The sequence below is a fragment of the Falco naumanni genome, chromosome 2 (genome assembly GCF_017639655.2).
Source record: "Falco naumanni isolate bFalNau1 chromosome 2, bFalNau1.pat, whole genome shotgun sequence".
Classification (NCBI taxonomy): domain Eukaryota; kingdom Metazoa; phylum Chordata; class Aves; order Falconiformes; family Falconidae; genus Falco; species Falco naumanni.
The window spans coordinates 105,945,506-105,973,269 of record NC_054055.1 but is presented as its reverse complement, the minus strand read 5'-3'; positions in this window follow the sequence as shown (position 1 = coordinate 105,973,269).

Sequence of the window (27,764 nt, the reverse complement as noted above, 5' to 3'; positions counted from 1 at the left end):
TGAAGCAACTGACACAAAGGAAAAGTGGTCAATAAATAACATATTAGATGTCTTTCACTCAGACATTACTCTCCTGAATTACCTCATAGTACTTGAGTCCAGTAAAAGGAAGACATAGAGGCTAAAGAAACAGTCTGAAGCTAGTTAGAAATCAAAGAGGAGAGACAGACTGAAAATTTTATTGCAAGAAAACCATAAGTAGATTCTAAATTCAGTTTTTATGCTTTGAAATCTCACATCAAATCTGTCTCCTAGAGGCAAATGTCTTGCCATGAAATGCGTACACTTGAAGCTTGTTTTGTTCTTGGTATTCAGTGATGAGTGATATCATAAATGTATTTTCATATCTAAAAAATATGGTGAAAATTCTACAATGTATTATGACTGTGCATCCACTGTGGAGGAAATGGCATCCATTCACAGGTTGGAATGGAATGGAACGTAACTAGCTTTTGATTTGATCACCATCAAGTGGTAGCCCTTCCCAAATTTATTAGTGTATCATTGAAATACTATGTACTGAATTTCAAGACTATTAGATGTAAATAAAATGGTCTGGGGCTACCACTGAAGGATCATGATCTCATAATTTCCTTCCCTATTCCAAAGTTCTGGATGTTTCAAATAGCTCACTATCAAACACCTACATTCCTGTCAAGCACCAGTGTGGTGGGAGTGCTCCTGAATGAGATGAATGCCCTTATTTGTTCCAGCAAGGAAAACGATTTGCCTTGATGAATCTTTTATATAATTTAGGCAAATGTAGTCAGAGATTATGAATCTTATGTTCTGCCTTGTGAAAGATAAGGTGGTTATGTGCCAAAGAAAACTTTTTTCTTACCTGAAGGATTGGTTTACATTCCTACCTTTGCTCTCTTTGTAGTATCAAGCTTCAAATGTAAGTTCATGAAGTCATACTTTTTGCGGGTTTTGTATCTCACCTATAAAAAAGAGGTATAATTTGGTTTTTCATGTTTATTACATTAAATCTCTGAGAAGCACTCCTCACACAAGTGTTTATTAACTTAACTGAATTATAAAAATCACTGTAAACAAACATGTTCATAAGCAGTAACTAGTTTTTAGTCCTGCTGTTTGGGGCATAAAACATGACACTCATTAAAAGATGAGAGCAAAACAGAGGACATTATGTGTTTAAAGTGTCCAACCTACTACTTCACAAATATTTAAATACTATTTGTCTTAATTCTGTGATGACCACCCGTGTCAGACCCAGAAAGGGTCATGAAACACTATACATTTTGTCATGACTAGTATATTTGTTTACCACTAACATATATTTTACATTTATGAAGGTTGTAGGAAATGTTTTTTTTTACTATTTATTTGGTATTTATAATAATATTTAATTGTTAAAACTATATTATAATTATATATCATATAAATATAAAATATATAATTTTAATATAGTAAATAAATAAAATTATTTATTATAAGAAAACCATACTTGAAATGGTTTTCTACTAGCTACAAAGGCCACTGAATGTTCCTATGTCTTCAGCGTCCAGCCAAACAGCACTGCTATATCAAGAAAGACACTTCTTCTCAGTGTTCTTACATATATTTGGAAGTAATTTCTGATCTGTTAAACTAGGGACCAAGAGATCATAGATTATTCATGGCATAAAAATTTATCTCCAAAAGGATTAAAACACTCAAATGACTTTTTTAAGCTCTTGACATTTGCTACCATTAGTGAGAATTTACTTAACTCACTTCTTAATGAAATTTCATTTTCTGTCAAACATTTAACAAAATAACATAAAACTTTTTGGAAAATAAATATGCTCATAAGACTTTTCATGCCATTAGAGCTATTGCTGCCTATAACAGATCCAGATGACAGATTGGGTTTTACAGAAACTTATTTTTGATTTTTTTTTTTTTTAAATTGAGCTGCTCCTCTTTCTTAATCTCAACTAAATTTGTTATTTACAGTAAGAAAGTCAACTTGTGATACCACTGATAGGAAAGAAACCTAACTAGTACAGGATTACAAATAAAATTTCTTGAACGATTTGATCAAAATATAGACAGTGCAATTTTAGGACCTGTACTAGAACAACCCTCCACACTATGGTCATTTTGTTTAGTGAGCATGAAAACTGAAGAGCCGTTAAACACCCATTGAATGGAATTACTAAAGGAAGGAAAATGACAGCAGGATTTGAATAAGATATTGATTAACACTTTCTTCCTTCTTCACCTTGTAATTCTACCTCATTACCTCTACATTTTCCCTTTTTTTGCCTATTATTTTTGATTTATTAACTCCTTAAACTTCAAATAATAGAACTTAAGAGCTAGAAGCATATACTGCAAGCTTTTGTGAGTTTGTACTCATCCTATATTGCATTACCAGAATGAATATATTGTTATCCATTCCCTCAAGACTGCATTTTCTGCTGCTTCTGTGTATTAAAAATGAGCCATTTGAGATTATGATCACTGAAATGTCCCAAGCTGACAGCACAAAGCCACTTAAAATGAGTGGCTCTCTAGCTCTGTTAACAGTGTCAGGGTTTGATTATGATTGTGATTCCAGGGATACCTATCACAAACAAATATTTAGTATTTGGTATTAGGAGATAAACATTCATGCTTCTATTTAATTCTATTCTAATTATATGGGATGCAATATTAAATATGAAAATATTTAGTTCTCTGAGGTCCAGCAGTTTTATTTTTCTTTGCTAGCTGCCTGTATTGCTATGCATCTGCATCCATATTTAATATTTTTGGAAGGGATAAAAATGGTTACTTGAATTGTCCTAGTTAAACAGTTTAAAGAGGACAGACTGCAGCTGTCATGTAAAAATAAGAGGAACTAGAGAATACACACTAGGGAACAGTTGGCACAGAGATATAAAGCTTTCACTAGATGCCCACTACCCAAGCAAGTAGGAGGAAAAAATATGTGGAGCAAGTGGTGGGGGAAAAAAGCACAATAGAAATAAAAATAAAGAATGCAGTATGCAGTTTCTATTTAGTTTCTCTTTTGGTTTTGCAAGAATCACAATAAGAAGTGATGGTTGGCTTTTCTGTCTCTTTTAGGCCACTATTATTCAGGTATTTGAAAACTGAATTTCCCTTCATTTGGAGAAATCAACCTCACCAGCCTCCAGCCTCCCCCTAGAATCCTGGCAGTTCTATATCCTTTAAGGTAGATGGACTTTAGGGAAAATCACACACCCCTTTGAAGAATTTACACATCTTTATACCATACACTGCTTAATTTCCCCAGCTTTTTATCTAACACTAGAACTGTCCCTTGCCCTTTATTCCTGAGAGCCTTCTGGAATACATAATCTAGTTCTTCCCATCCTCTTGCACTTTAGGCCTTATTGTCACTTACCAACACTGCTCTGGTGGTTATTAGTCTTTTACAAATTCATATTAAATTAGCAATATAATACTTGTTAAGTATGTATTTCTCCTGTTTTATCCTGGAAAGCCACATATTTGCCTTTATGTGTGCTTTCTTAATGGGGAATGCTAAGGCTGATGAAAAAGCAAAGCTGACTTCACATTAAAAATTAGTTAAAACCTCATAACTCAGCCCCAAGGGCTTTTAAGAAAGAGGACTGATTCTGCAGGCTTACTCTAGCATGAAACTGCTGCTTTCCTCACGCACAAATCCAGACCCTGTGACGTGCCTGTTCAGAGCTTACTCTAAAACAGCAACTGAAAAACGGTGACCAACAAAAGGCAGCCTCTTAATTGCCATTAGAATGAGTGGAGCATCCTCCTCATTAATGACCTAGAAAGAAATATTCAATTATGATAAATACAAAACAATGCACACCATTCTCTTGAGTTATATAATGCAAGCCATTTAATTGTACACACCGTCAGACAACAGCAAGAGCAGGGTGTTACCTAATGGAAGGCAAGCTTGAACCCAATGGGAACCGTGATGGCAGTGCCCTCGCTGGCAGGGCACAGTTCCACAACACCAGCAGCAGGCCAGCACAGCACAGCGAGGTCCTACCACCAATCCAGCAAGCACCACGCAAAGGCAAAATACCAAGCCAAATCCAAGGTCAATCCAGGAAACAAAGAAATTTTAAGAACAAGGCAGGGGGCAAGCCCACCTACAGCATAGCCAGGGCAGGAATAAGGGTAGGGGGGAAGTGATTGTTTCTCAGAGACAGCCACTGAAATTACCTGGCAGCATCTTACACAAAGTGCTTTCTTATGCAAGGTGTAATTCAACTGCAGAAAATATAGTCACCAGTTTTAATGGGGGCCAAAGTAATATGTACATTCAGAGCAGTTTTAAGTGAATTCACAGATTTTAAGTCCACCAGTAGATATTATAATTGTGACAGTTGGATCACCTGGTTCTTAATTCCCAAATTGTTGATTGCTGAATCACAATACTGGAAAAAAGGCCATTACCAACTTTTTCTGGAAACATTTACTGGTCACTGTTAGGAGCATGATACCTTAGCCTTAGTTTGATCCTTCATTTTCCTACAACAGCCTTTTTATTTTTTCAACAGAATGGATTTATGTCATAACCATAGGGTCAAGGATATGAAAGATCTCATTACAAAATGAAGACATAGAAAAGAAATATGTATAGACAATAAAGTCAAGTAAACAGATGTTGTCCAAAAAATCAATTTTAAAACTATCTGTTAAATCCTAAAAAACTTTTTACACAACCTAGACAACTAATCTTTGTGTGAGAGGATTAAGCAGGACTTATGTTAAAACTGATGAGGATAAACTGAAAAGAAGGTAAAAGCATTTCCAAGAGAGTCTGAATAGAATAAAACCTAAGTACTCATAGAAAAGCCCAAAACTTCACTAATTAGCTGTGACCTTCCAGTAAATAGGAAACAACTGAAGCTGGTGAAAAGGTATGCAGGAAGCTGCATGGCCAAGGCAAACTATCAGGCAGAATGTGACTGCAGTATCTGAAAGAAATGACCAAGCATCTGCAATAATGCAATGAATACAAAAACTTATCAATCTGAATTGTCATAGTGCCACAGAAGGAGGATGAGCCAGAATCTATTAAGCAGCTCAGCAGAACATTACTGTTGCTTTCAGGAAATGTTCATAGCAGACTGATATTACAGCAAAGGAATTCTAAGAGAATAAAGAAGGTAAGAAAAGAATCTACAGGTGTCAGATTAGGATATTATATACTGAATAAATACAGTGTTTTGAGGGGTCTTAGGAAGATACATTGAAACACAGAATACTAATCATTATTAATGCATATCATTCTGAAAAATCTTGTTATTCTTGTAGAAAATAATAGAGGATAATGGCTGGCTGTGGTATACAAATTAAGTTAGTGAGCATGGTAGGTTAACCTTGGCCACCAGCAAAATGTCCACCCAGCCACTTGCTCACTTTCCCCCTCAGTGGGGTGAAAATAGGAAGACTGAGAATACCTATGGACAGAGGTAAAGACAGGGAGATTTTTTACTAATTAGCATTGCAGACAAAGCAGACGTGTCTTGTGAAAAATTAATTTATTATCAATTAAAATAAATACTTAATTACTGATTTGGGCAGTGGGAAACTATCAACACCTTGCCATCTGCACCCAATACATCAAGAAAGTCTATGTTAAAACAGCATATTTTGACCACTCTCAAGCCAAAACTAATGTATCATCTATTGACAAGAATGAAAAGCAAACCATGCAATTGATCTTACTTGTTGACTACGTTGTGAGAACAAGGCTTGAAAGAAAAAATATGGAATGACTTGGACTATGAGTCAGAAATGTAAAGACATAGATATTGAAGGCAAGTATTGATTAAACTTTATCCCAGTTTCTGCACTTTTAGAAAGCAGAAAGGGTAGACAGAATTAAAGTTTTGAGCATTACAACTATTCCTTGTGATCAGTGTTTTTAACAGGAAATCCAAAATTTCTATTAAGTAAACACTAGGCATTTTGTTATCTACAGAACTGGATAACAATGAACAATAATCCAAAAGTAGAAAAAGTGAGAATCAGTAGAGTATTTCTAATGAACACGTTACACAACATCTGGACTACAGAAACCTATCCAACAGTAACAATTCCTAAGGCAAACCTGAACGCTTTTTTATTAAATATCTGTGAAGACAAAAAAAAAAATATGTTGAAACGATAGACCAGGCTATAAAACTTGACAAGTATAAAAGATTCAAGAACACATCAATTGCTAAATTTCTATTGTGTAAAAGATGGATAAAATGGTTTGGAAATGTCTGAAAAATAGAAGCACAAGTATTACTGCTCCGAACACTGTAACGGTGAACTACTAGTAGAATCACAAAATGTTTAAGTTGTAAGGGAACTTGAGATCACTGGGTACAATGCTGTACTCAAGCACAGCCACCTGAGTCTATTACCCCGACCATGTCTAGATGGTTATTGAATGTCTCCAAGGATGGAGACTCCCTAGCCTCTCTGGGCAACCTGAAAGATAGGTAGAAAGCAAGATAGAAAGATAGTGAGTCAGGGATCAAATAGAAAGATAGTTAAAACATTTGAAGGATTGATTTACGTTTTTAAAAGTCTGTATGTGTCTTTTATTTCATAGAGTTCAAGAAGAAATAAGAAAATATACTTACTTGAAATATTAAAGTTTTTGAATTAAGTAGTAAAAAATGGTGTTTTCATGAAAATGTTTGTATGTCTAGCTATATGCAAAGAATACAAGACATTTAATTTAGCTATTACCTATCAAACTACAATTAAGAAGCACAATAGAATCTCACTGATTGTAAGACACTTTTAGGTATTAAAAGTAATTTCATTAAAAATAGAAATTATTATGGAGAACTGATATATTTTTAGATCAAATGGAAGTGGAGATAAAATTAACAGACTTCAAAGGTGGACTTTCAATCCTTTATTTTAAAGTGTTTTCACTGAACTGAAAGAAGATTATAATTAGAAGGTAGATTTATAATTACAGGGGAAAATGCTGAATGTATCTCTTGATATAAAAGTGAGCAAGATGTTGATAACGAAGCATAAAATGTGTTTCACTAAAACTGTTAGGCTTCTTCAGTTTCTTTTTGTCTCCTAGATACACACATTCCTGTTAACCTAAAGTGAGAGTTAATATTTCTCTAACTTTATGACATGCCTCTGGTACTACTGAAGTAAAATGCAGGTGCTCAGGGAAAGTTATGGGTGCTTTAGATCCTCCACTAACAGCTCCAAGCACACCATTTTATGTGTTTTGTATTACATGATACAGTTCTTGTCACAGAACTGTGAACCCTCACCCACACTGTGGGAAAATAATGGAAGATTGGTGAGGTGGAGGATTGTAAATACGCTCAAGGGACTTGCAGCTGGGATATTGAGAAACATATATTGTACTAATTGTTCATCCTTGTGTGTTGGGCAAGTATAACATCTGTGTTTAGATAACATAGGCCTTTGATAGACTTAGAGGAACCCTATCTAACATGCCTGAGATGTGTGCTGTGGGCAAGATCAAAGGACAGTCGTGAATTATGCCTGCTCAAATACCTGAAATATAGGCAAACCCAGCAATTTTAGTAATCCTCTAGCATGGACAGCTACGCGGTGGCAGCATTCCCCATGGGATGCCTCAGTGGGTGCTGCTTCAGGGATCCCTGGCTGGTGAGGTAACAAAAATAAATTCTTTCTTTGCATTTCATCTGTGGCTTTGTGTTTTTTCCTGCATCCTGCCTGTGCTGGCTCACACACGGATGTTTAGTTTTTATACCCCATGCAAAGCTTTCTGTTTACACTGGCAATTTCTATCTGCTTAGGATATTCTGTGAACTTATAGCCCTTACATACCCCAGCAAAGAATAACACAAGAATACCTACAGAAATAAAATACCACTTAAATTAGAGACATACATTTAGATTTTTCCCCTTTTACATTAAGTGAACATTAATTTTGCTTAGCCAAATAACCAGCTCCTTAAATGATGAAGTAAACATCTGCTTCATGCTTCATTAACTCTATTTTTGAGTCCTCTTTACTAAGTCATAGCTTGCCAATAAAGAATACTGCAGTTTTAGTAGGAAGATATCAATGTCTTCTCAATTTATTAAAAAACACTTTAGAGTCTCAATGGATTAAACAATACTATATGCAGAAAAAAGGCAGCAATTCTTTCCCTCAACACCAAACCAACACTTCAGATTTGTGTTCCAAAAAGAGGGCGAGAAACTTACAAAGATTGTAGAAATGTAAAAAAGCTTAAATCTCTAAGGAGTTAAAAATTGAGTTGAATGAAAGTAAATGGATTCCTGCCAATGGAAAAAAATTACATTAAATGCTGTTGGCATATATGATTTGTGAAATCCCATCTTTTAGATGTACCTGCATGCACACTAAGAAACCATCAACTAGAGCAGGACCATGAGAATTAAAATGGCCTTTTGGTTCCAGAACTGGCCCAGAAAACTGATCCTTCCCACAATGTGGCACAAAAGCATATCTTTTCTGGAGATAAAAGATGGAAAAACTGACAGATGGGAAAGCTCATATTAAATCTAACCTGCATATTCCCAGGAGCATCTTTATTTCTGTATAAAGAGCAGTAAACAATGTATTTGAAATTGTAAGTTCCTCGGGGCAAAGAAAATTTGTTTTGTGTGCAATCAATTCACTTTCATAAGCTACCCTCCAGCCAGCAGCTGGGCTTTGTGGGTTCAGGTATGATGTAAAAAGAATCTCCTACAGAGTATACAAACTTGTGACTGCAAATTGAGATGTATCCCTCCACTGTCACACCAGTGTGCCTGCTTGCAAACTGAGACCAGAAGTGCCATAAGTTTGCGTGGAGAGATTCACTATGGCAGGCTATATCACATCCTTGGTGCTCTCTGCTTCCCTTCTCAACCAGCCTTCTAATATCTGTTGCAAGAAAACAGCCTCCATGGAGGCACCTGCACCGAAATATGTGGGAAGGAGTTTATTTCTCTCTCAAATGAGCTCATGTTGCAGAGGGCAAAGCTCCAATAAAACAGCCACAGGCCCAGAATGGAGGAGGTTGCTGATTGCTCTAAAAGTCAGGAAACATAATTGTGAGGAGCGTGTGTGACAGGTGAGTATGAGGTTGGGGTCCCGGTCTACAGGGGCAGTTCTGGATATGAACAGGTAGTGTAGATAAGAACAGATTAATTAGAAGTACAAATCTGGATTTGATTATGTGATTGCAGAAAGATGCACAGGGCGAATGAGAAATTGCTTTCAGAACAAATTCAGGTTCTTGCATCTGAATTTTGCCTGGTGCCCTGTATTATGTAAGGCTAATTCTGATTGTAAAATCATAGAACGGTTTGGGTTGAAAGGGACCCTAAAGGTCAAGTAGTTCCAACCCTGCCCTATCATGTGAACACATCTTTCACTAGGCCAGGTTGCTCAAAGCCCCATCCAGCCTGGCCGTGACCATTTCTGGGGATGGGGCATCCACAGCTTCTCTGGGCAACCTGTTGTAGTGTCTCACCACCTTCACAGTAAATAATTTACATTGAAAAGGACCTCTAGAGTCATCTGGCCCAAAAACTTGCTTAAAGCAGGGGGAGCCTAGAGGAGGGGCAGCTTGATCATCAGCAGATGAAAGAGATATCAGAGATATTGCTCCTCTACTCTGCCTTGGTGTCATGGTTTAACCCCACCCAACATCTAAGCACCACCTAGCTGCTGCCTCCCTCCCACCACACTGAGATGGGGGAGATGATGTGTACAGTAAAAGTGCAAAATCCTGTGGGTTGAGGTAAAGTCAGTTTAATAGGTAAAGTAAAATCTGTGCACACAAGCAAAACAAGGAACTCACTCACTCCGTCCCATCAGCAGGCAGGTGTTCAGCCACCTCCAGGAAAGCAGGGCTCCATCACGTGTAATGGTTACTTGGGAAGACAAATGCCATCGTTTTGAATGTCCCTCCTTCCTCCTTCTTCTCCCAGCTTATATACTCAACGTGATATTTATGGTATGGAATATCCCTTTGGCTGGTTTGGGCCAGCTGTCCTGGCTGTGTCCCCTCCCAATTTCTTGTGCTCCTCCAACCCTCCCACTGGTAGGGCCTGAGAAACTAAAAAGTCCTTCCCTTGGTATAAACATTACCCAGTTACAACTATGAATATCAGTATATTATCATCGTTATTCTCACACTAAATCAAACACACAGCACTGCATCAGCTACTAATAAGAAAATTAACTATCTCAGATAAATCCAGGTGAGACCACATCTGGAGTGCTGTGTCCAGTTCTGGCCTTGCCAGTTCAAAAGCGACAGGGAACCACTGGAGAGGGTCCAATAGGAGGCTACAAAGATGACTGGGGGACTGAAGCATCTCCCTTGTGAGGGAAGGCTGAGAGAGCTGGACCTTTTTAGCCTGGAGAAGAGAAGGCTGAGAGAGGAGCTTGCATACAAATATCCTAAGGGTGAGTGTCTAGAGGATGGTGCCAGGCTCTTTTCAGTAGCACCCAGTGACAGGACAAGGGGCAATGGGCACAAAACAAACACAAGAAGTTCTACCGGAACATGACAAAAAACTTTCTTTACTTTGAGAGTGACAGAGCACTGGCACAGTGATGAGAGGCTGTGGGGTCTCCTTCTCTGGAGACATTCAAAACCTGCCTGGACATGACTCTGTGCAAGCTGCTCCAGAAGAACCTGCTTTAGCAGGGGGTTGGACTAGGTGAGCTCCAGAGGTTCCTTCCAACCCTGACTGTTCTGTGGGATTCTATGATTGCTGTAGTGCAGCAATACATGTCCCTTCCTTGTGTTTGGTGGGTGTTTTTTTTATAATATATTTCTTTCTGTAAGTTTATCTTTTATCATTTTCTGTAAGACTAAAGGGATGTGGTAAGAATATTTAAATAAAGACAAATATCTGAAAAAGATTACAAATAATACATCACCTATCACATACTTATTGTTACAGAGTGCTTAGCAAGCAGAGGACATCTATATAAATTATCTAGATCCACTGTGCATAAAGCAGAAGTGACTCTGTACTCTTGGAAAAGTTAAAAGGAAAAAAAAACCAAGAAAAAAACCCATACTGAGAAATAGTGGCAGAGAAAAAACAGAAAGACATCACATAAAAAAGTCTAACAAATGCTCTAGACTAAGCAATTTTCTGAGTTAAAAATCCTGATAAACTTCTTAATTAAATGTATATATACTCAGCTGATATATGTAAAATATCATGGCTCCCTCAAAACTTTTGTTCGTTCTTCATAGATCTCTTTTCATTGATACCTGTCCAATGTGTTACACATGATAAGCTTGTTTTAAACGTGGAATCCCAGAAATGTTTTCCAATTGACAGAGCGCATACACTTCCAATTCAGTACTCAGGAGAGCTGAAGCAACTGGAAGTTAATGGCACTGGAAATAGACCCAACAATATGCTTGCCATTCTTTGTAAAGGAAAAGGTTTTAATTGAAATTCAAGCTGGTCAAACTCTAAACTAACCATAGGGGAGGAAGACTGCCTCTAAAAAATATTTTCCTGATGTTTTTAAAAACATCCTGAAAGGAAGTAGGATTGTAGAAACCATAACGTGCACTCACTGGAATAGATATAATTACAATATTCCTCAAGTTTTCCTGATCTCAACATTCTTACCAATCTTAACAATCTTACTTCCTACAGCATTATAAACTTTGGAAATATAAAGTCCTCAAGGAACTCTTGAATGTCCAGAAGGTTAAGAATTGTATATTGTACAATACCAGTAGGGTACTACCCAACTAAGTCACTTGTATCTACAGCCATCCCCCCAAAAATCTAATTTTGGTCTGACATTTATTCTAGAGAAAGTCTGCTATGTTCACCAAAACATCTTCCTTTGCTCAGGAAGAACAGATCTCTCTCGTGTATGATTTATGAGGACAGATCTTTTTTTTTTTTTTTTTTTTTTTTTTTTAAGCTATATTCACATAATACATGAAATCCTTTTCAGAAATTAGAACAGCTTCATGTTCTTCCATCAACAAATCAAAGTTAAAAAACACATTTTTCCATATTGAATTTCTGGATTAAGAACTACAACATGCTAAAAGCCCTGGGTAATTAAGAACAACCATTATTAAAGGTTAACCTACAACAAAGTGTTGTCTTCTGGTCCCACAACAGCACAGAGATGAGTAAGAGACAAGATCTGACTCCTTCATTATTATTATTAGATATTTAAACTTGTATTTCAGACTGCTAACAGTTATGTTCTCAGTAGAGGACAAACAGGATACATCTGGATGTCACAATGAATGATTTGGACATCATCTATTAACAAACAGCCCCACAGACAACAAAGTTACCATATTTTATTTATTTATTCAGACATGATCTCAAGTGAAATCAAGAATAGCAGTCATGCACCTGTGATAAGATGAATTTCTATTAGAAGATTGGGATAATGAGTTCTAATCATCTATGAAAAGCCCCATTATCTGGTGACTAAACAGCACATTACCAGTGAAATAAAAAATTATCAAAATGAACTCATCCTAATTTATCCTGAAAAGGTTATCATCAAGTGTATTTCCAGATGGGAAGACCTTTTAAAAAGTTTGTAAAAGAAAATAAATTCAATTGTGAAACATTACAGGGATCTGGTGTAATAAAGTCCAAAAGCTCTAAACAAGGTTTCAGCTTTCACACTACTGAAAATCACCGTATACAAACTGGACATCAAAGGAACAATTGAAAGTGGTTGTGTTCCTAAGCAACACGTTAGATCTCATTATGTTAATGGAGGGTATGATCTTTTCGATTTCACTGCTCTGTTACTTCACTGTCCCCAGAATACCACTGCTCCTTACAATAGGATTGCCATTGCAAGGAGACCAGGATTAAAAGACAAGGCACTCCTTTGAGTAGGAAGAATACTCCATTATCTCCATTCATTCTACAGACTTACCAATAAGGTTTATGTAGTCATAATTTCCTTTACAGCCTGAAAAATGTAACTTTCTAATTTCTGAAATATTACAATTAAACCCAGAAAGCTGTAATGTAAGTGGAACTGAAAGGGGTAAGCCCCTTTCTCTACATATGTAACTGGAAATATTATGATAGCAATGACAGAAAAACTGGAAAGGTTAATATTCATTCTGCAAATCTGCTTATCTCCCCTGTTTTCTGAGATATTTTACCTTTAAAAATCAATCCACAAATGAATGAAATTAAGTGTGTTTACTGCCTTGTATGCTGTTATTCTAAGCATCTTTTATTGATCAATAGTGTTCATCTTGGTATAAGGACAAGCACTACAGAGAGTCACAGAATCACAGAACTTGAAGGCACCTCTAGATCATCAAAGTCATCATCTAGTCCAACCTTCTGCTCAAAGCAGGGTCAGCCAAAGAAGATTACTCAGGACCATGTCCAGCTGGATTTTGGATATCTCCAATAATGGAGAGTAGAGAGGAAAGATTATCTCCCTTGACCTGCTGGCAACATTCTTCCTAATGCAGTCCAGGACACTGTTTTCTGTCTTTGCACTGCTGGCTCATGGTCAAGTACAGGTCCACCAGGATCTCAGAGCTTCCTCTGTGAATTTGCCTTCCAGCCATTCAGTCTCCAGCCTGTACCGCTGCATGGAGCTGTTACTTCCTACATGCAAGACTCGGCATTTGCTCTTTTGAACTTCATGAGATTCCTGTCAGCCATTTCTCCAGCCTGTTAAGGTTCCTGTGAAGGGCAGCACAACCACCTGGTCTACCCCACACTTTGTCTTTTCTCTCAAGTTTTATCACATGCAAACTTGCTGAGGGCATACTCCATCCTGTCATCCAGATCATTAATGGAGATGCTGAAAAATATTGGCCCTGGTATCAGTCACTGGGGTGTACCACTAGGAACTGGTATCCAGATAGACTTTGTACCACTCTGAGCTCAGAAGTTCAGTCAGCTTTCAGTCCAACTCACTGCCTTCTTACCCAGGCCATACCTCACCAGGTGTCTATGAGGATGTTATGGGAGATAGTGTTAAAAACTTTGCTAAAGTTAAAATAAACAACATACACTGTTCTCCACACATCAACCAAGCCAGTTATCTCTTGATAGAAGGCCTTAAATTTGGTCTGATATGATTTCCTCTTCATAAATCCATGCTGATTAATCCCTATCACCTTCTTGTGCTTCATATGATACTTGCTATTTGGAAATAGTTACAAGAATTATTTGCTCCATCAGTTTACCAGGGATTAAATTGAAGCTGACCTGCTTGTAGTTTACTGTATCCTCTTTCTGACCTCTCCTGAAGATTAGGGTGATGTGGATATGTCTAGTTTGTTTAAATGTGCCATAAGCTGATCCTCTCCCACCAAGAGTATTCAGACTTTTCCTCAAGTCTCAGGGGCCTGGGATTCCTGAAGTCAAATCCTACCAGTAAAGACCAAGGTGAAGAAAACATTGAGTACCTCATACTTTTTAATGTCCTTTGTCACCAGGTCCACTGCCTCATTCAACAGTGGACCCATATTTTCCCTGGTCTGTCTTTTGTTGCTGAGGTACCTGGGGAAGCCCTTCTTGTTGACATTGAGATTGAACTCTAGATGGGTTTTGGTTTTCCTAACCCAAATCCTGCATGTTCAGACAGTATCTTTATTTTCCTCCTGGGTCACTAGACTGCATCTCTTGGATACAATTAAGAAACTTATTTTAATTATGTACATGTAGCAAATAAGAGAGTTCACGTAACATTTCACTTTGGTAAAAGATTTGTGTTGGGGTTTTTGTTTTGTTTTGTTTTCTTTTTTCAATTGGAAGCTGTTCTTACATATACGATAGTACTGGATACATTTCCAGCTTGACCAGTTGTTTACAAAAGTATAAAGAACTGCATAAAACTTACCACAGAGCCTTTAAAAGGCAGTAGTGCTTCTCGCTATAAAAAATGGATGAAAATGAAGCGTTCTCTGTGGGACAAAACAGTAGCAATTCATAACTATTGCTTAAATGTCAGAAGTGCTTACAAAACATACAACAGAACTTCATGTTGGTTTTAAGAATTGCTCCCCACTACAGCAAAACACCCAGAGATTTGAGCTTTGGTAAAAGAGTTATCTTTTTCATAGCCATTAGTGACACTTTCATCATGAGTAGGAGGAATACACATAGCACAGTTAAAAAATACTTAAAATGACAAAGTTATTTCCCATAGTTAATTTTCACTATATAAGAGTGAACTTGTGCAGAATTTTATACCAGTTAGCCTCTGAATTGTACTCAGGAATGCCACAGCCTTTCTTCCACGTGAGGATATGTTATATTCCAGTAGGGAGCTTTTAGAAGAACTTGACATCATTACCTCTGATAGAATTTCTTTCTTTTTTTGTCGATGGTAACTTTGGTCTGCTGAGACCTTTTCTAGACATCGTTATTCCATCCCTTTTTTGATATTCCTTGTTGTTGATAGTGTGCTCTGAGTCTGTCCTGTTTCTGTAGGTCTATTAATTATATTCCTGTTGATGAAATGCGTGAAAATTCTAATGTATTGCTTTGTGCTTGAGATAAAAGAAAACTAAAATGAAGGATATAGTGCCAAATGACCCTGAAAATTGTGCCTTGCACAAAGGAATTACACTAGTCATTAACTAATGAGCTGTAAATTGGTGCTTCACCCATGGAAAAATTGCTGCTTCTACTCATTTCCTGAACAGACATCCTCCACGACACTTCTAGCCCTGCTCTTCCTGTGCAAAACCTAACTCCCCTAACTCCCTCTAAGTCCATGAGTCATTGAGTGCAAAAGCCAACACCTCCAACTCACTCAAAGGAAGACACTTTATGTGAGGGTCTCATGGCCCTCTCCTATTATATAATGAGAGATTCTGATTTGCAAGAAAAAGACATGCTGGGATGATCTCCCTGGTAAGGCAGCAGTTCCTGCAGATTTTTGAACTCAGAGGAGCCAAGAGAGGCTGTCTCACCAAGAGGCAAGCCCTGGTCAGGCAGATGCTCCTGGCCTTGCTGCTGCTTTCAGCTGCTGTAGAGTTGCTTCAAGCAGTGTGGTTGACCTGGGAGTCAGCATTTCAAACAAGATGAAGTTACTCACCACAGTACAAGACAGCCTGAAGTCAATGGGATCAGAAGTTACTGCCTCACAGGGAGCAGCATATTTGTGCAAGACAGCTGTTGCTGGCTCTGAGATCTTGTAGCTGTCCAAGGTCTAACTTTTGCTTAAAAAAATAGCAGGATGGTGCATTAGCTCACACTAGCAATTTAAATAGGCCCAATCTCAAAAATGAGGAATACAGAGTCCAATCTGAAGTCTCTCTCTCACAAAAAATATCTTTCTCATGAATAATATTATTTTTATCAACAAGGAAAAAGGATAACGTACCAACAGCATATCTAAGGTCTTACCTCTGATTTCCCCATGTTGTCTAAATAAGAAATATAGAACAGGAACACCTTATTTAACATGCTTCTACCCATTGTTCATCTATAATATACGTGATGTAATTAATATTTAGTGATTTATAAACATGCAATAGTAATTATTATACATTAAGTAACATACATTGAGTATGTTTTGCTAATACTTCCAAAATCCTTTTGTTTTACCAGATCGTAGAGGAAAACCACTATAAACTGCAGCTAGATAACTGAACCACAGGTTTTACATGCATCTTAATTTCTGCATATATTTAAATGTAAGTTATGTCCCAAATTTCTGGCATACTAGATGTAAACATACAATAAATCGGTACTTTCTAATTGTTCTGCCACATCTTCAGATACTATTTAAAAGCATTCTCAGCAGAAAGAAAAAAACAGTACCTAAGCATTTTCATTAATTGTATCCAAACTCATTGATTTTTAAACATATTGATGTATTTGATATAAAACCTGGCAGGTCTGGGATTCTTTATTGTTTTTAACAGATCACATTCTGTGTAACTGGCTGGGGTTAAACCATGAAAATTTGTAATAGTCACATTTTGGTAATATGTATGCCATGCTAGGCAAAGGCTTCTTAGTTGCATAATTTTGGTGCCTAGAGACCATTTTTCTGTTTCCATAAGTGCTTCTACAGGTCAATATTCTGAATTGCTTCTAAGTAAATTTAGATCGAAAAAAATCTAGTTTTCCCATTTACACTCTACCTGCCAGTTTATTCAGAAACTGATAGCATTAGGAGTGTGGCTGAATTTTAATAGAAAATTACATTGGATGTGAGCTTAATAGTTCTGTATGCAGTTAAATAGTTTTGTGTTCATTGGTTATCTGAAACCTGGTTTTCTATTGAGGAGAAATCAGTAGCTGAGATAGAAGGAGTTATTTAAAGTCACATGTGTCTGGATGGAATGTATAGTCCAGAAGACTTCTGATGAGTGGTAGAGGAAGAAAATCCCAAACTAAGCAAAACAAAATACAAACACGCACACTTACAAGTTGAAGAACAACAATAGCAAAACAAATTACTGAATCCTTCTAATTTAGTGTCAAGTGCTATTGTAACAAAATCATACAAGTTTCTGGGAAATGGCAATGCCCTTCAGAAATAAAACCCCAGAATAATGGAATCTGCTTACTAAAAAAGGAAAGCAAATTTAGCTTTTCTTTACACTCTTGGTTAAACCACAGCCCATCTGCAATGGATGGTAAGACACAGATATTTTTAAACTGGATTTTTTATTGGTGGGTTTTTTTTTACTTTATTTTACAGTTTTAATAATAGATATCTGTCCTTCAGAATATTGTAAAATTCCTAATTAGCAGATTGCTCGAAACAGAAGGGTATGCACCACCTCAGTCCTGCATTCTCATGTATCCTCTGAGACATCCACCTCTGGACACTGTCAAAGACAAAACAGTTGGTACAGTTGCTGCCTAACACACTGTTCTTTTGTGCATGGGATGGAACAGTTAATTTAATACCTTGGCCTCCTCATGCATTATGAACTTTCATGACAATGCTCAGTCATCATCATGTCTAATTCTTAAAATGGTAAAGCCAAATAAACATTTTTAGATCTCTAGCTATTATAACCTGCAAGTGATAGATTAAACAAATCTGTTTGGTTTTTGGACTGCTGTCAGCTGGTTGGTCATTTGAGAACTTGCATTAAAAATACATAAATGTGAAAAAAAATTAAAAGAATTATGTGAGACTACCAGGAAAAAAGGTGGGAATATTATTTTCTATATTTGAAGGTGCAGTGTTGTTACACCTTGCAAATTAGACATGGCTAATCACATTCATTGACTGGGAAAGAAATCTATACTTCCTTCAGATGTGAAGGTTTATTCAGTTTACTGGTGAGAAAGTGTGCATTAATTATTCTTTCATTGTGAGGTTTTTGCTAACATTAGAGTATGGTGATTGCAAGGAAAAAAGAGAGTTGCCAGGGTTGTTTTTAAGGTTTCATATCTGAATGCTAATCAGATCAGTGATTTCACTGGACATTATGTGATCTGTTTTCATCTCAAAGAAAGACATGGTATACTGTTACAGTATCAAATGAACGGGAAACACTGCAGACATAAAAGGACTATGCCTTCAAACTGGAACTGATTATAGAGCTGTGTCTAGGTTTACCAGGACAGACCAATAAACAGCCCTCTCATTTGCTTGATAGAAAATTCTCTTGCAATTTTTCAGGTGATTTTCTGGCTGATTACACTATAAAGTGAGATCCTTAATATAAGATTAAAGGAGTAGATAAATTGTAGAGAAACACATAATTTTAAAATAAATCTCATCCAAATTGCAGAAAAATGTTTGTCAAAATACCTTTGCATAACATTTTTAATAATATTTCAGTTTAGCTTTTTAAAAAACTAATATATAAACTAATATATCCATGGTGACTAAATTAAATGCAAAATTCATCATGTTTTTTTAAAAATATAAAAATCACTATGTTAAAAAAAAAAAGTGTTACATAACAATTGCTTTTGAAAATACTAGTACCATTAATCCTTTCCAAACTTAATTTAGACGTCCCTTTTTTTTTTTTTTTTTTTAATGTTATGACAGAACCTTACCACTGTATACAGGTTTTAACTATATGTTCTGGGATTTAAAAAAAAAAAAAAAAAAAGAGAGAGAAGAAAAGAATCAGTCAAACCCAGAAGATCTGCCATGCAAACTCCAGCATCTCCTGGTAGATCATCAGTTAAGTCCTAAGCAAACTTCACCTTGAGCTAACCCAATAATTTGCAGGAGCAATAGATTGCCATCTTCTAGATGTACCGGAACTAGATTGGAACAAAATATGTATTTGGCCAGTAGGTTTCACTGATACTTACTGACAAGAGAAAGCAATCTGTTCAGCTTCCTGTCATTCTAAGTCCTAGTCCCTTGCTGCTTTAGGCCCAGTTCAAGGCTCAAGTCCTGAAAAGCATTTTGTCCTTTCTCACCTGACATCACTATTTATTTATATCTCCACCCCCAGCCCTACAGATGAAAATACTGAAACACAACACCAAAAATATTCATTGAGAGGAAGAATACATATGAAAGCCAACTCTAGGTTAAATCACAAAACAGACCAAAGTTAAAGCAACACAAATTCTTACTGCTATTTGTGCTTCATAAATTGTATCACATTGCAGTCTTTTCTGCTTGCTTAATTTTCCCAGATAAAATTTATATACAGGTATGCTTCTTTATACATTTTATATGTATATATTCACAAAAACACGGAGAATCTGCCTCCTTCATATATTCTTGGAGTAAATACCTTTTATTTCATGTGCACTGTCTGTGGACAGCTTGAATGTGAAAACACATACAAAACCAGGTCAAAAGAAGATATTACGCACTCTTAACATGCTGGAGATAGATCCACAGCTAGAAAAGGCTATCCATCAGTTTTTTAGTCAGCTAAACTTCACGTTACACACAGAAATATGAAATAATTGTATTTCTTTACTGCCTTTATTATAAGAAATAACAATTTACTCTTAAATAACCTGGTTTATAAAGCCAAATTTTGACGTATAACTATGGCAAATAATAGCCAAGAAAATTATTCACAAAGTATGTTTTTGCAGGTTAAAAAAAGAACAATCACAATACTATATTTCCAAACACCTCCTTCTCTGACATTTATGTTTTAGATTTCTAACATTTTCTGAATATCAATATCAAATAATCTATGAACAATTAATGCACAGTGTTAGTTTTAAGGGTTATATGTAGTATCCTAGACTTACAGAACAGTTGATAAAAGGACAGAAAACTCATACTTTTGAATTATCATTAGTCTTATATTTCAAAGAACTCAAATTATTTAAAAAATCCTTTTGTTAGGGTTTTTGTTTTTAATTTTTAAGAGTCTCAATCATTACAGCTATTAGAATGTAATAAAATGGTTACTCTGTGGAAAGACCATCACAGCAATCATCAATTGCCAAAATGTTATTGTTTGAATAGTAGTTCAATAGCATGAGTGATTTTAAGGAGTATTCAGATTTGCTCTGACAGAAATCCTGTTTTAAAAATCTACCCTCAACTTTTCCTTCCTTTATGAATGGGAAGTTTAATTTTAAATAGCTGGAAATTACTTTAAGACTTTACAGCTTTTGTACTATTTTTCAGAGACAGCATACCAAGAATCCCTCTACCAAAATCACACGAGTTTAACCTTGGCATAAGTGTTAAGTGAAATCAGGGTTAAGATCCACAGGTTTTTTAAATGAATCTGTTACATTTCATTTTCTGATTGACAGTATTGAGAAAAAAAGGAACAAGAAAGGAAAGATTTTTTAAAGTTGTTTGCATTATATGGAGCAAAATGCTGACTGCTTTTCTTGAGGAGGGGGTGGGAGGGGTTTGACTGTTCAATAGTTTGAGGAAGGGGGTTTAAGCTCAGAAGAATAGTTTCTTTTGTACAGAACCATCCTCTTACCTGATTGCACTATTCTTTGCTGTCTGAATCGTACATTTTAGAAGGTCATATCTTAATAAATAAATAAAGCATACTCAAAGTCGTAGGCGGCAATTATGCTCTGAAATAATAATACCAACTCCTGATATCTGTCTTTCTCTATATAACCAAATAATTCAAGATAGTACACCTGGAAAACTTGCCATCTTGTCATGTCACAGGAAAATACTCGCCCCTGAATACTGTGTGCACATTGGAAAAAAAATTATGACATTTATTAGGTTATTTGTAACCAGCTTCAAATTACATTGGTGATTTACTTTCCACTTTCATGATTCATAGTTGTAGTTCACTTCAAGGATGATCCCCAGGTACGATGAACATAAAAGCCAAAGTCATGTCTAGAACAGCCTTTGTCTTTTATTTATATCAGATTGATTTTGCCAGACTACTTCAAACACTAAAATTACCTTTTTTAAAGTTTAGTTAGTATCCTGAAGGCGCTCCATGCTGCATTTCAAACTCTTTGCTAACCAACACAAAATTTTTGTATGAGTTTAAACAGAAGATCTATCTACCTACATGTCTTGTTTTCCCAGGAAGAGCTGACCAAGTCCTTTGTGAGATTATTTCCTGCTGCCCAGGAAGGACCATGCAGTCTAACTCCTGAAAAAAGCTTGCCTCTGCTATCAATACCACGTGAACTGATGAGCCTTTGACTACCTGTGTGAACATTGTTATCATCAAATATGCAAAAGAATGAGAAGTAGGGTGAGGAAAAGGAAGAATCAATAACTCCCTTACTACTTTGGCATCTTTAACACTCTTTCTCGCTAGTCTGCATCCTCACATCTCTTCAATTTACCAAGCTGAGGCAACATTCTTTCCTTTTCAGCTATTTAATGGATAGATATTTTAACATTGTGTCTAACTACTTTCCCCCGTTTTTCTTCTGACTCCAGAATTCTTCCTGAGTTTCCCCCTTCTTGGTCCATCTGTTTTCCCCAGGATTTACCACAGTCTTTTTCTACTTTTGCTACTATCTATACATCTACCTACTGTAGGCTGACTGCCTCCTCATCTGTATCCCATTTGCATCTGTGTCATGTTTAACCCCAGCCAGCAACCAAGCACCACACAGCCGCTTGCTCACTCCCCACAGCCCAGAGGGGTTGGGATGAGCATTGGAAAGGAATATAAAACTGGGGGGTTGAGATAAGAAGAATTCAGTAATTTAAACAGAACAAAAAGGTAAGAACAACAACAACAATAACAATAATAATAATAACAAGAAGAAGAAGAAGAAGAAGAAGTTGTTATAATGGAAAGGTGGGGAAAAGGATAAAATCCAAAGGAATAGGGAGAAAGGAAAACAAGTGGTGTGCACAGTACAACTGCTCACCACCCGCTGACCGGTGCCCAGCCAGTCCCCAAGCAATGATCCCGTGGCTCCAGCTAACCCCTCAAGTTTATATACCAAGCATGATGTCCCATGGCATGGAATACCTCTTTGGCTGGTTCAGGTCACCTGTCCTGGCTGTGTCCCCTCCCAGTTCCCCGTGCCCCCCAGCCCTCTCACTGGCAGGGCCTAAGAAACTGAAAAATCCTTGACTTACTATAAACATTACGCAGCAACAACTAAAACCATCAGTGTGCTATCAATGCTGTTCTCACATCAGAGCCAAAACACAGCACTGCACTAGCTACTAAGAAGAAAGTTAACTCCATCCCAGCCAAAACCAAGACAATTTGCTTAAAAGCTTCCCTGTTACAATATGACCATGTTACCATGCATGTACATGCACAGCACATGCTTAACACTTTATGCAGACCAGCCAAAGGAGTATCTCTTCTTCTTCTTCCCTGCTGAGAAATGAGCCTCCTTTCCATTCATCTGAACACCTTTCATATCTCACATCCTCTACTTCTTCCTTTTTCGGTTCCTCCTCATAAACACTGCTTTCATCAACAAAATGGGAAAAGGGGAAAAAGGTACTAGACAAAATACACAGAAAGTGAAGGAAAACCAAAATCAAAAAAGGAAATCCACACCATGTACACAGCTAGGGACTGTTACTTTGCTCTCAGTTTAACAGTATTTTCACCGTTCTGTCTTCTGTGCTGGTATCTAGCAGTGTCCATTGTTTTGTATTATTGTCTTTATTATATAATGGCCTACTTAATCCCATTAGTAGTGAAATCATTCTCTATACTTGTCTTCTAACTTTGTTACTTTTCCTGCCATTTGTTTTTTTTTTTTTTTCCAATGGGGAGGATAAACTGCACTATCATCAGTATCAGAGATACAGACACAGCATTGAATTCCAGAGTGGCTTTTTGCTGTTCATCTTTTGTGTTTCCCTCCTATCTTCTCTATTTATTTGATTTTTTTGCCCTTTACTGGTAGTTGAATGTTGAGCTCATGTTTTCATAGAATTTATGAATTCCATCTGAGATTGTTTTCCTGAGTGGTAATAGCCAATCTGGAGTCTATCAAAGCAAATTCATAGGGTAGTTTTGTCCACAAGCATTACTTTGTGTTTACTGACACTAAATTTCATCTATATCCTATGCCCCATCCACTCAGTATCCTGCTGCATCTCCTCACTGCTGGATTTCTGTTCTGCCCTGAATAACTGTAAGCTATTCAGAAACTGTTCAACTTTTTTTGTGTGATTGTTTCTAAACATGATGAGCATACAACACAGCAGATATTACAGTGTTATTCCAATGGTAGACTCCCTTCTTTATAAACATGGACCACATTTTTTTCTTTTTCTTTCCAGGTTTTATCTAAATGTGAGTGCAAGAAGATTAGACTCATCTTGGAGTTTAGCACCCCTTTGGAGTAAAGACACAAAAGGCAATGAACAGGTATTAGGAAAAACTTCTTTACCATGAGGGAGGTCAAACACTGGCAGAGGTTTTACAAAGAGGTTATGGAAAATCTATCATTGGAGATATTCAGTTTTTGATTGAACAAGGTCCTATAACCGAAGCACAAGTTTGCAACTCCTATAAATTTCAAATGTATTTATTGGAATGTAGCTAATATTAGCTTGCCTTGAATGCAAATATAAATGTACTACACAACAGCACGTAGGGTATTCTGCAACATTGTGATGGTGCAGCCAGACAAAATGTATGAGCATTTTACATGAATATGTAGGCAATGGGATCACCAGACATGTGTACCTGCATGTAGGAACCATGCAAGTATTAAAAGTTTGCAAGACAAAGAAGCAGCAGTATAAGGCACTGCAAATATCCAGATGGAAGAGTTCCGAATAACCTCACCTAAACTGCCCCTGCCTTGAGCAGGGACTTGAACCAGACACCCTCCAAAAGCTGCTTTCAACCAAAGCCATTCTACAGCTGACATATTTTTGTAGCCTAAAGTCTATAGTTATTTACAAACCACAGTAAGTATGATTTCTAAATGTACCTCTCCTTTTAGCCTACAAAGTAAACACAAAATTTAGGTTGAAATTATTAGTAGAATAAGTGTGTTCATATTTAAGATAATTGGAGTAGATTAAGTTAACTCCGCTGTTTTAGTGAACATGTATAATGTGTAGCAAAACTTTTACACTTAACATTCATACAGAAATTAATATAAACTAAAAATAAAATATTTTTTAAATTATTTCTTAGAACTGATATATAATGTAATATTGTGAAATAATACACATAATTATACTGGGCTCATCTCAAGCGTGATCCAAAGAAAAACACCTGAAATGTCTTTAGACTTTAACTTCAAATAGTCCTATGGTAATATAAATGTGAAGCTTTCTAAGCATATGTGTGGATCTTGAGTGCTTCCAACAATATATGTAATAAATAAGCTATTAAGGTATATAACTAATAACTTTTGATTTTAAACCTCTTTGTCTTGAAAGCCAACAGATTTATGAAAACTATGGAGTGATATTAATAAAAATTATAATGTTCATGTTGATGATTAGCTAGGTCACATCAGTCACTAGAGCTACAGACTGAGTTTTATTTGACTCAAAGGGACAAGAGTTACAGAGTATTTTATCAATTCATCACACATTTCCCAATTTTTTCTTTTCAGCTTGTAACCCAGAATCTTTCCCAGTATTTGTCCATTATTTGTTAATGGGCAATTAGCAGGAAGAAACTGAAGAATTTTTCCTGAGCAACCTACAATGGATGCTAAGACAGGAAAAAGATTAAAAGGCTTCCAGGTGGTCTCACCTAGCATCATACATCTGCTATTTCATTACCATTTAACACTAACTAATACTTACTAGAACAGAAAAGGCACTCTGGGAGTTGTACTGATATATTTTCACCTTCTTTGGACAACATATTCTCTACCAACAGAACTTATTAGTAGTGATACTTACTGGCAGACTCTTGCACACAGAGTATTTAAAAGACTATCTTACAGCTGAGTAGGTGCAACTTGTACTGTACATACCACTGGGCTGTTCTATGAAATTTAGTGCACTGGTTTTAACAAAGAAGCCTGCATGTGGCTCCCACTTAGCACCTGGTGAGCGAGCTACCTGCATCTCTCACCCTATCTTGAAGTAAAGCAGCGTGTTTTCAGATACCAACCATTTGTTTGACAGTAGAAATGACTAATAGAATTGCTTACTTCTAAGAACAACCTATAAAAGCTCTCAAGACTACAATGCTGGTGAATCTTTCCAGAGACAGGATCTGCACAGTGAAGTGTGCTGTGTTCTGACTGAAGGTCCATCTGATGCTGCACAACTCAGGCTTCCCAGCATCTGAAAGGACGTAAGTTTATCTATGCTATCCTCTTTTCCTTTCTCATTTTATCTCCAATAAATGATATTTTAATCAATACATTATGGGCTCTGATTGCCTTTCTTACTGGAATCCATAATTAGCACTTGCAATGTTGTATTATAGTATTAAATATTTAGCTTTGAAAAATCCAAAAATAAGGACAATGTATATACACCAGTGTACTGTTTGACTTTGTAGTATCAGAATGTCTGATTATGATTATTCAGTATGCGGTGTAGGAAACTGCATTAAGATATAGGGACCACAAAGCAACTCATTTAAATTTTCTCTTGAAGCCTTTGTTAGAGTTTGTGTATGCAATACAAAGAACTTCATATTAGACACCAAAAAAACTTCTCCAAGCCATTTCATCTGTTAAGTTGATGGCTGCATGGCAGAATCCAATGTATTGGCTCTGGAACACAGACTTTTTAGATATTTCTTGGATTCTGAGCATAAATTAGCTCCACCGCTCCCCTACCTAAACCATTATTAATTGCATTTTAAGCTCCTAAAAGCATAACAACACATTATAGTTTATAGAAACAGATTATTTCCTATAGCATGAGGAATTGCATTAAAAATCTAGGAAGCCAATCTAGATAGATTTGAAGACTGATGCTGGAACTTATATGTAAATCTTCTAATAGAGAGAAATCCCTTCTGAGAAAACTCAAGTGTGGGCACTTGACATCAGTTTAAAAACAGAATTCAGTTAAATGTTCAGATTCACAGTGAGGTATTTAGCTTTCCAGTGAGGTATTTAGCTTTCCCATTGCATCAGCCTTTAAAAGTAATAAAACTTTAATTTGTAATAAAACCCAAAACCTTCCAACAGTTATTTGGTGACTATATCTTAAATCACCCTTTCTGAATCCATTGGGAATGGATTTTTTTTTTTTTTTTAATTATTTCTTGAATGGTGAAAATGTCAACTGACTGTTTACGGTAAATGTGTTTCTGTGGGTAAACTAATGACTGACAGAATGACCTGCAGTTCCCTCCCTTGTTTCTGCTGCAGACATGAACAAGCTAGCTATCCAAGAGCCTCACACCCACAATAGCTACTTAACTCAAATGCTCCTAGGGTCAAGCAGTGGGAGTTGGGAGGGTGGAGTGGAAGGTCAGTTTGCACTTACAGCCTGCAGTTTGGGAGCATATACAAAATTATAAAGAAAGACTCCAGAACAGGACTATCCAGGAACAAATGTTCAATATATGAAACACAACAGTGAGACCTTATGTTATCCAGTTATATTAAGACAACCTGCTAAAATCCCCGATGGTAGTTATAGACAGTGCATGAATCCAAATAACTCTGGCAGAGCACCATGAAGCAGGAATATCTCTCTGACAATATATCTATAATATAGAAAAGCTTTAAATGTGTAATTGACATGTTTAAAAGGGCACTTACCCTTCCTTTGCTTCTTTTTTCCTTAGTTTTGTACTATTATATTGTTGCTTTTTTGGTGCAAATAAAACCGTCAATTGGACAACTAAATAAGGATAAACTAGATCAGGAAATCAGTTTAATGTAGAGATTTTTAAAAGATAAGATCAAACTCCAATCAATTCCTCAAGGTAATTCTCTTATCAGAGTCACAAGCAACTAAAGTAGCATTAAAAAGAGAAAGATGTAAATCTCTGTTAATGGTATTCATACATGAAAGAGACTGCTGGACTACAGCATAAATAATTCTAGTGAAAGCACAAAATGTAATCATATGTTGCTTAAGCAAAGCTGAAAAACACTAAAATGTCTTCCCAAGAAACATGGCATGACATTGTAGACACACCAACAAATGCTTTAAGCTGTAATGGTTCTACACTCTAAGGTCGCTCAGCTAAAATCTGCTCCAAGTCCTTGCACAGATTTTGTTTTTTTCAGTATTCACGTAAAAGAAACATTGGTCCTTTCCCTATCAGGTGTGCTATGGCTGCTTTTAACTGGCTGCATAAAGATAGATCCTAAACAGAGAGGAAAAAAATTCCAATGTAGAAAATAAATAAATAAATCGATAACATATAACTGCAACATGATCAGAGGGGAAAACATGAAAGAAACAACATTAAATTAACCATGGAGAGTAAGGATTTGAAATGAACTTAGGATCAAGAAAGAACAATATGCAAATCTAA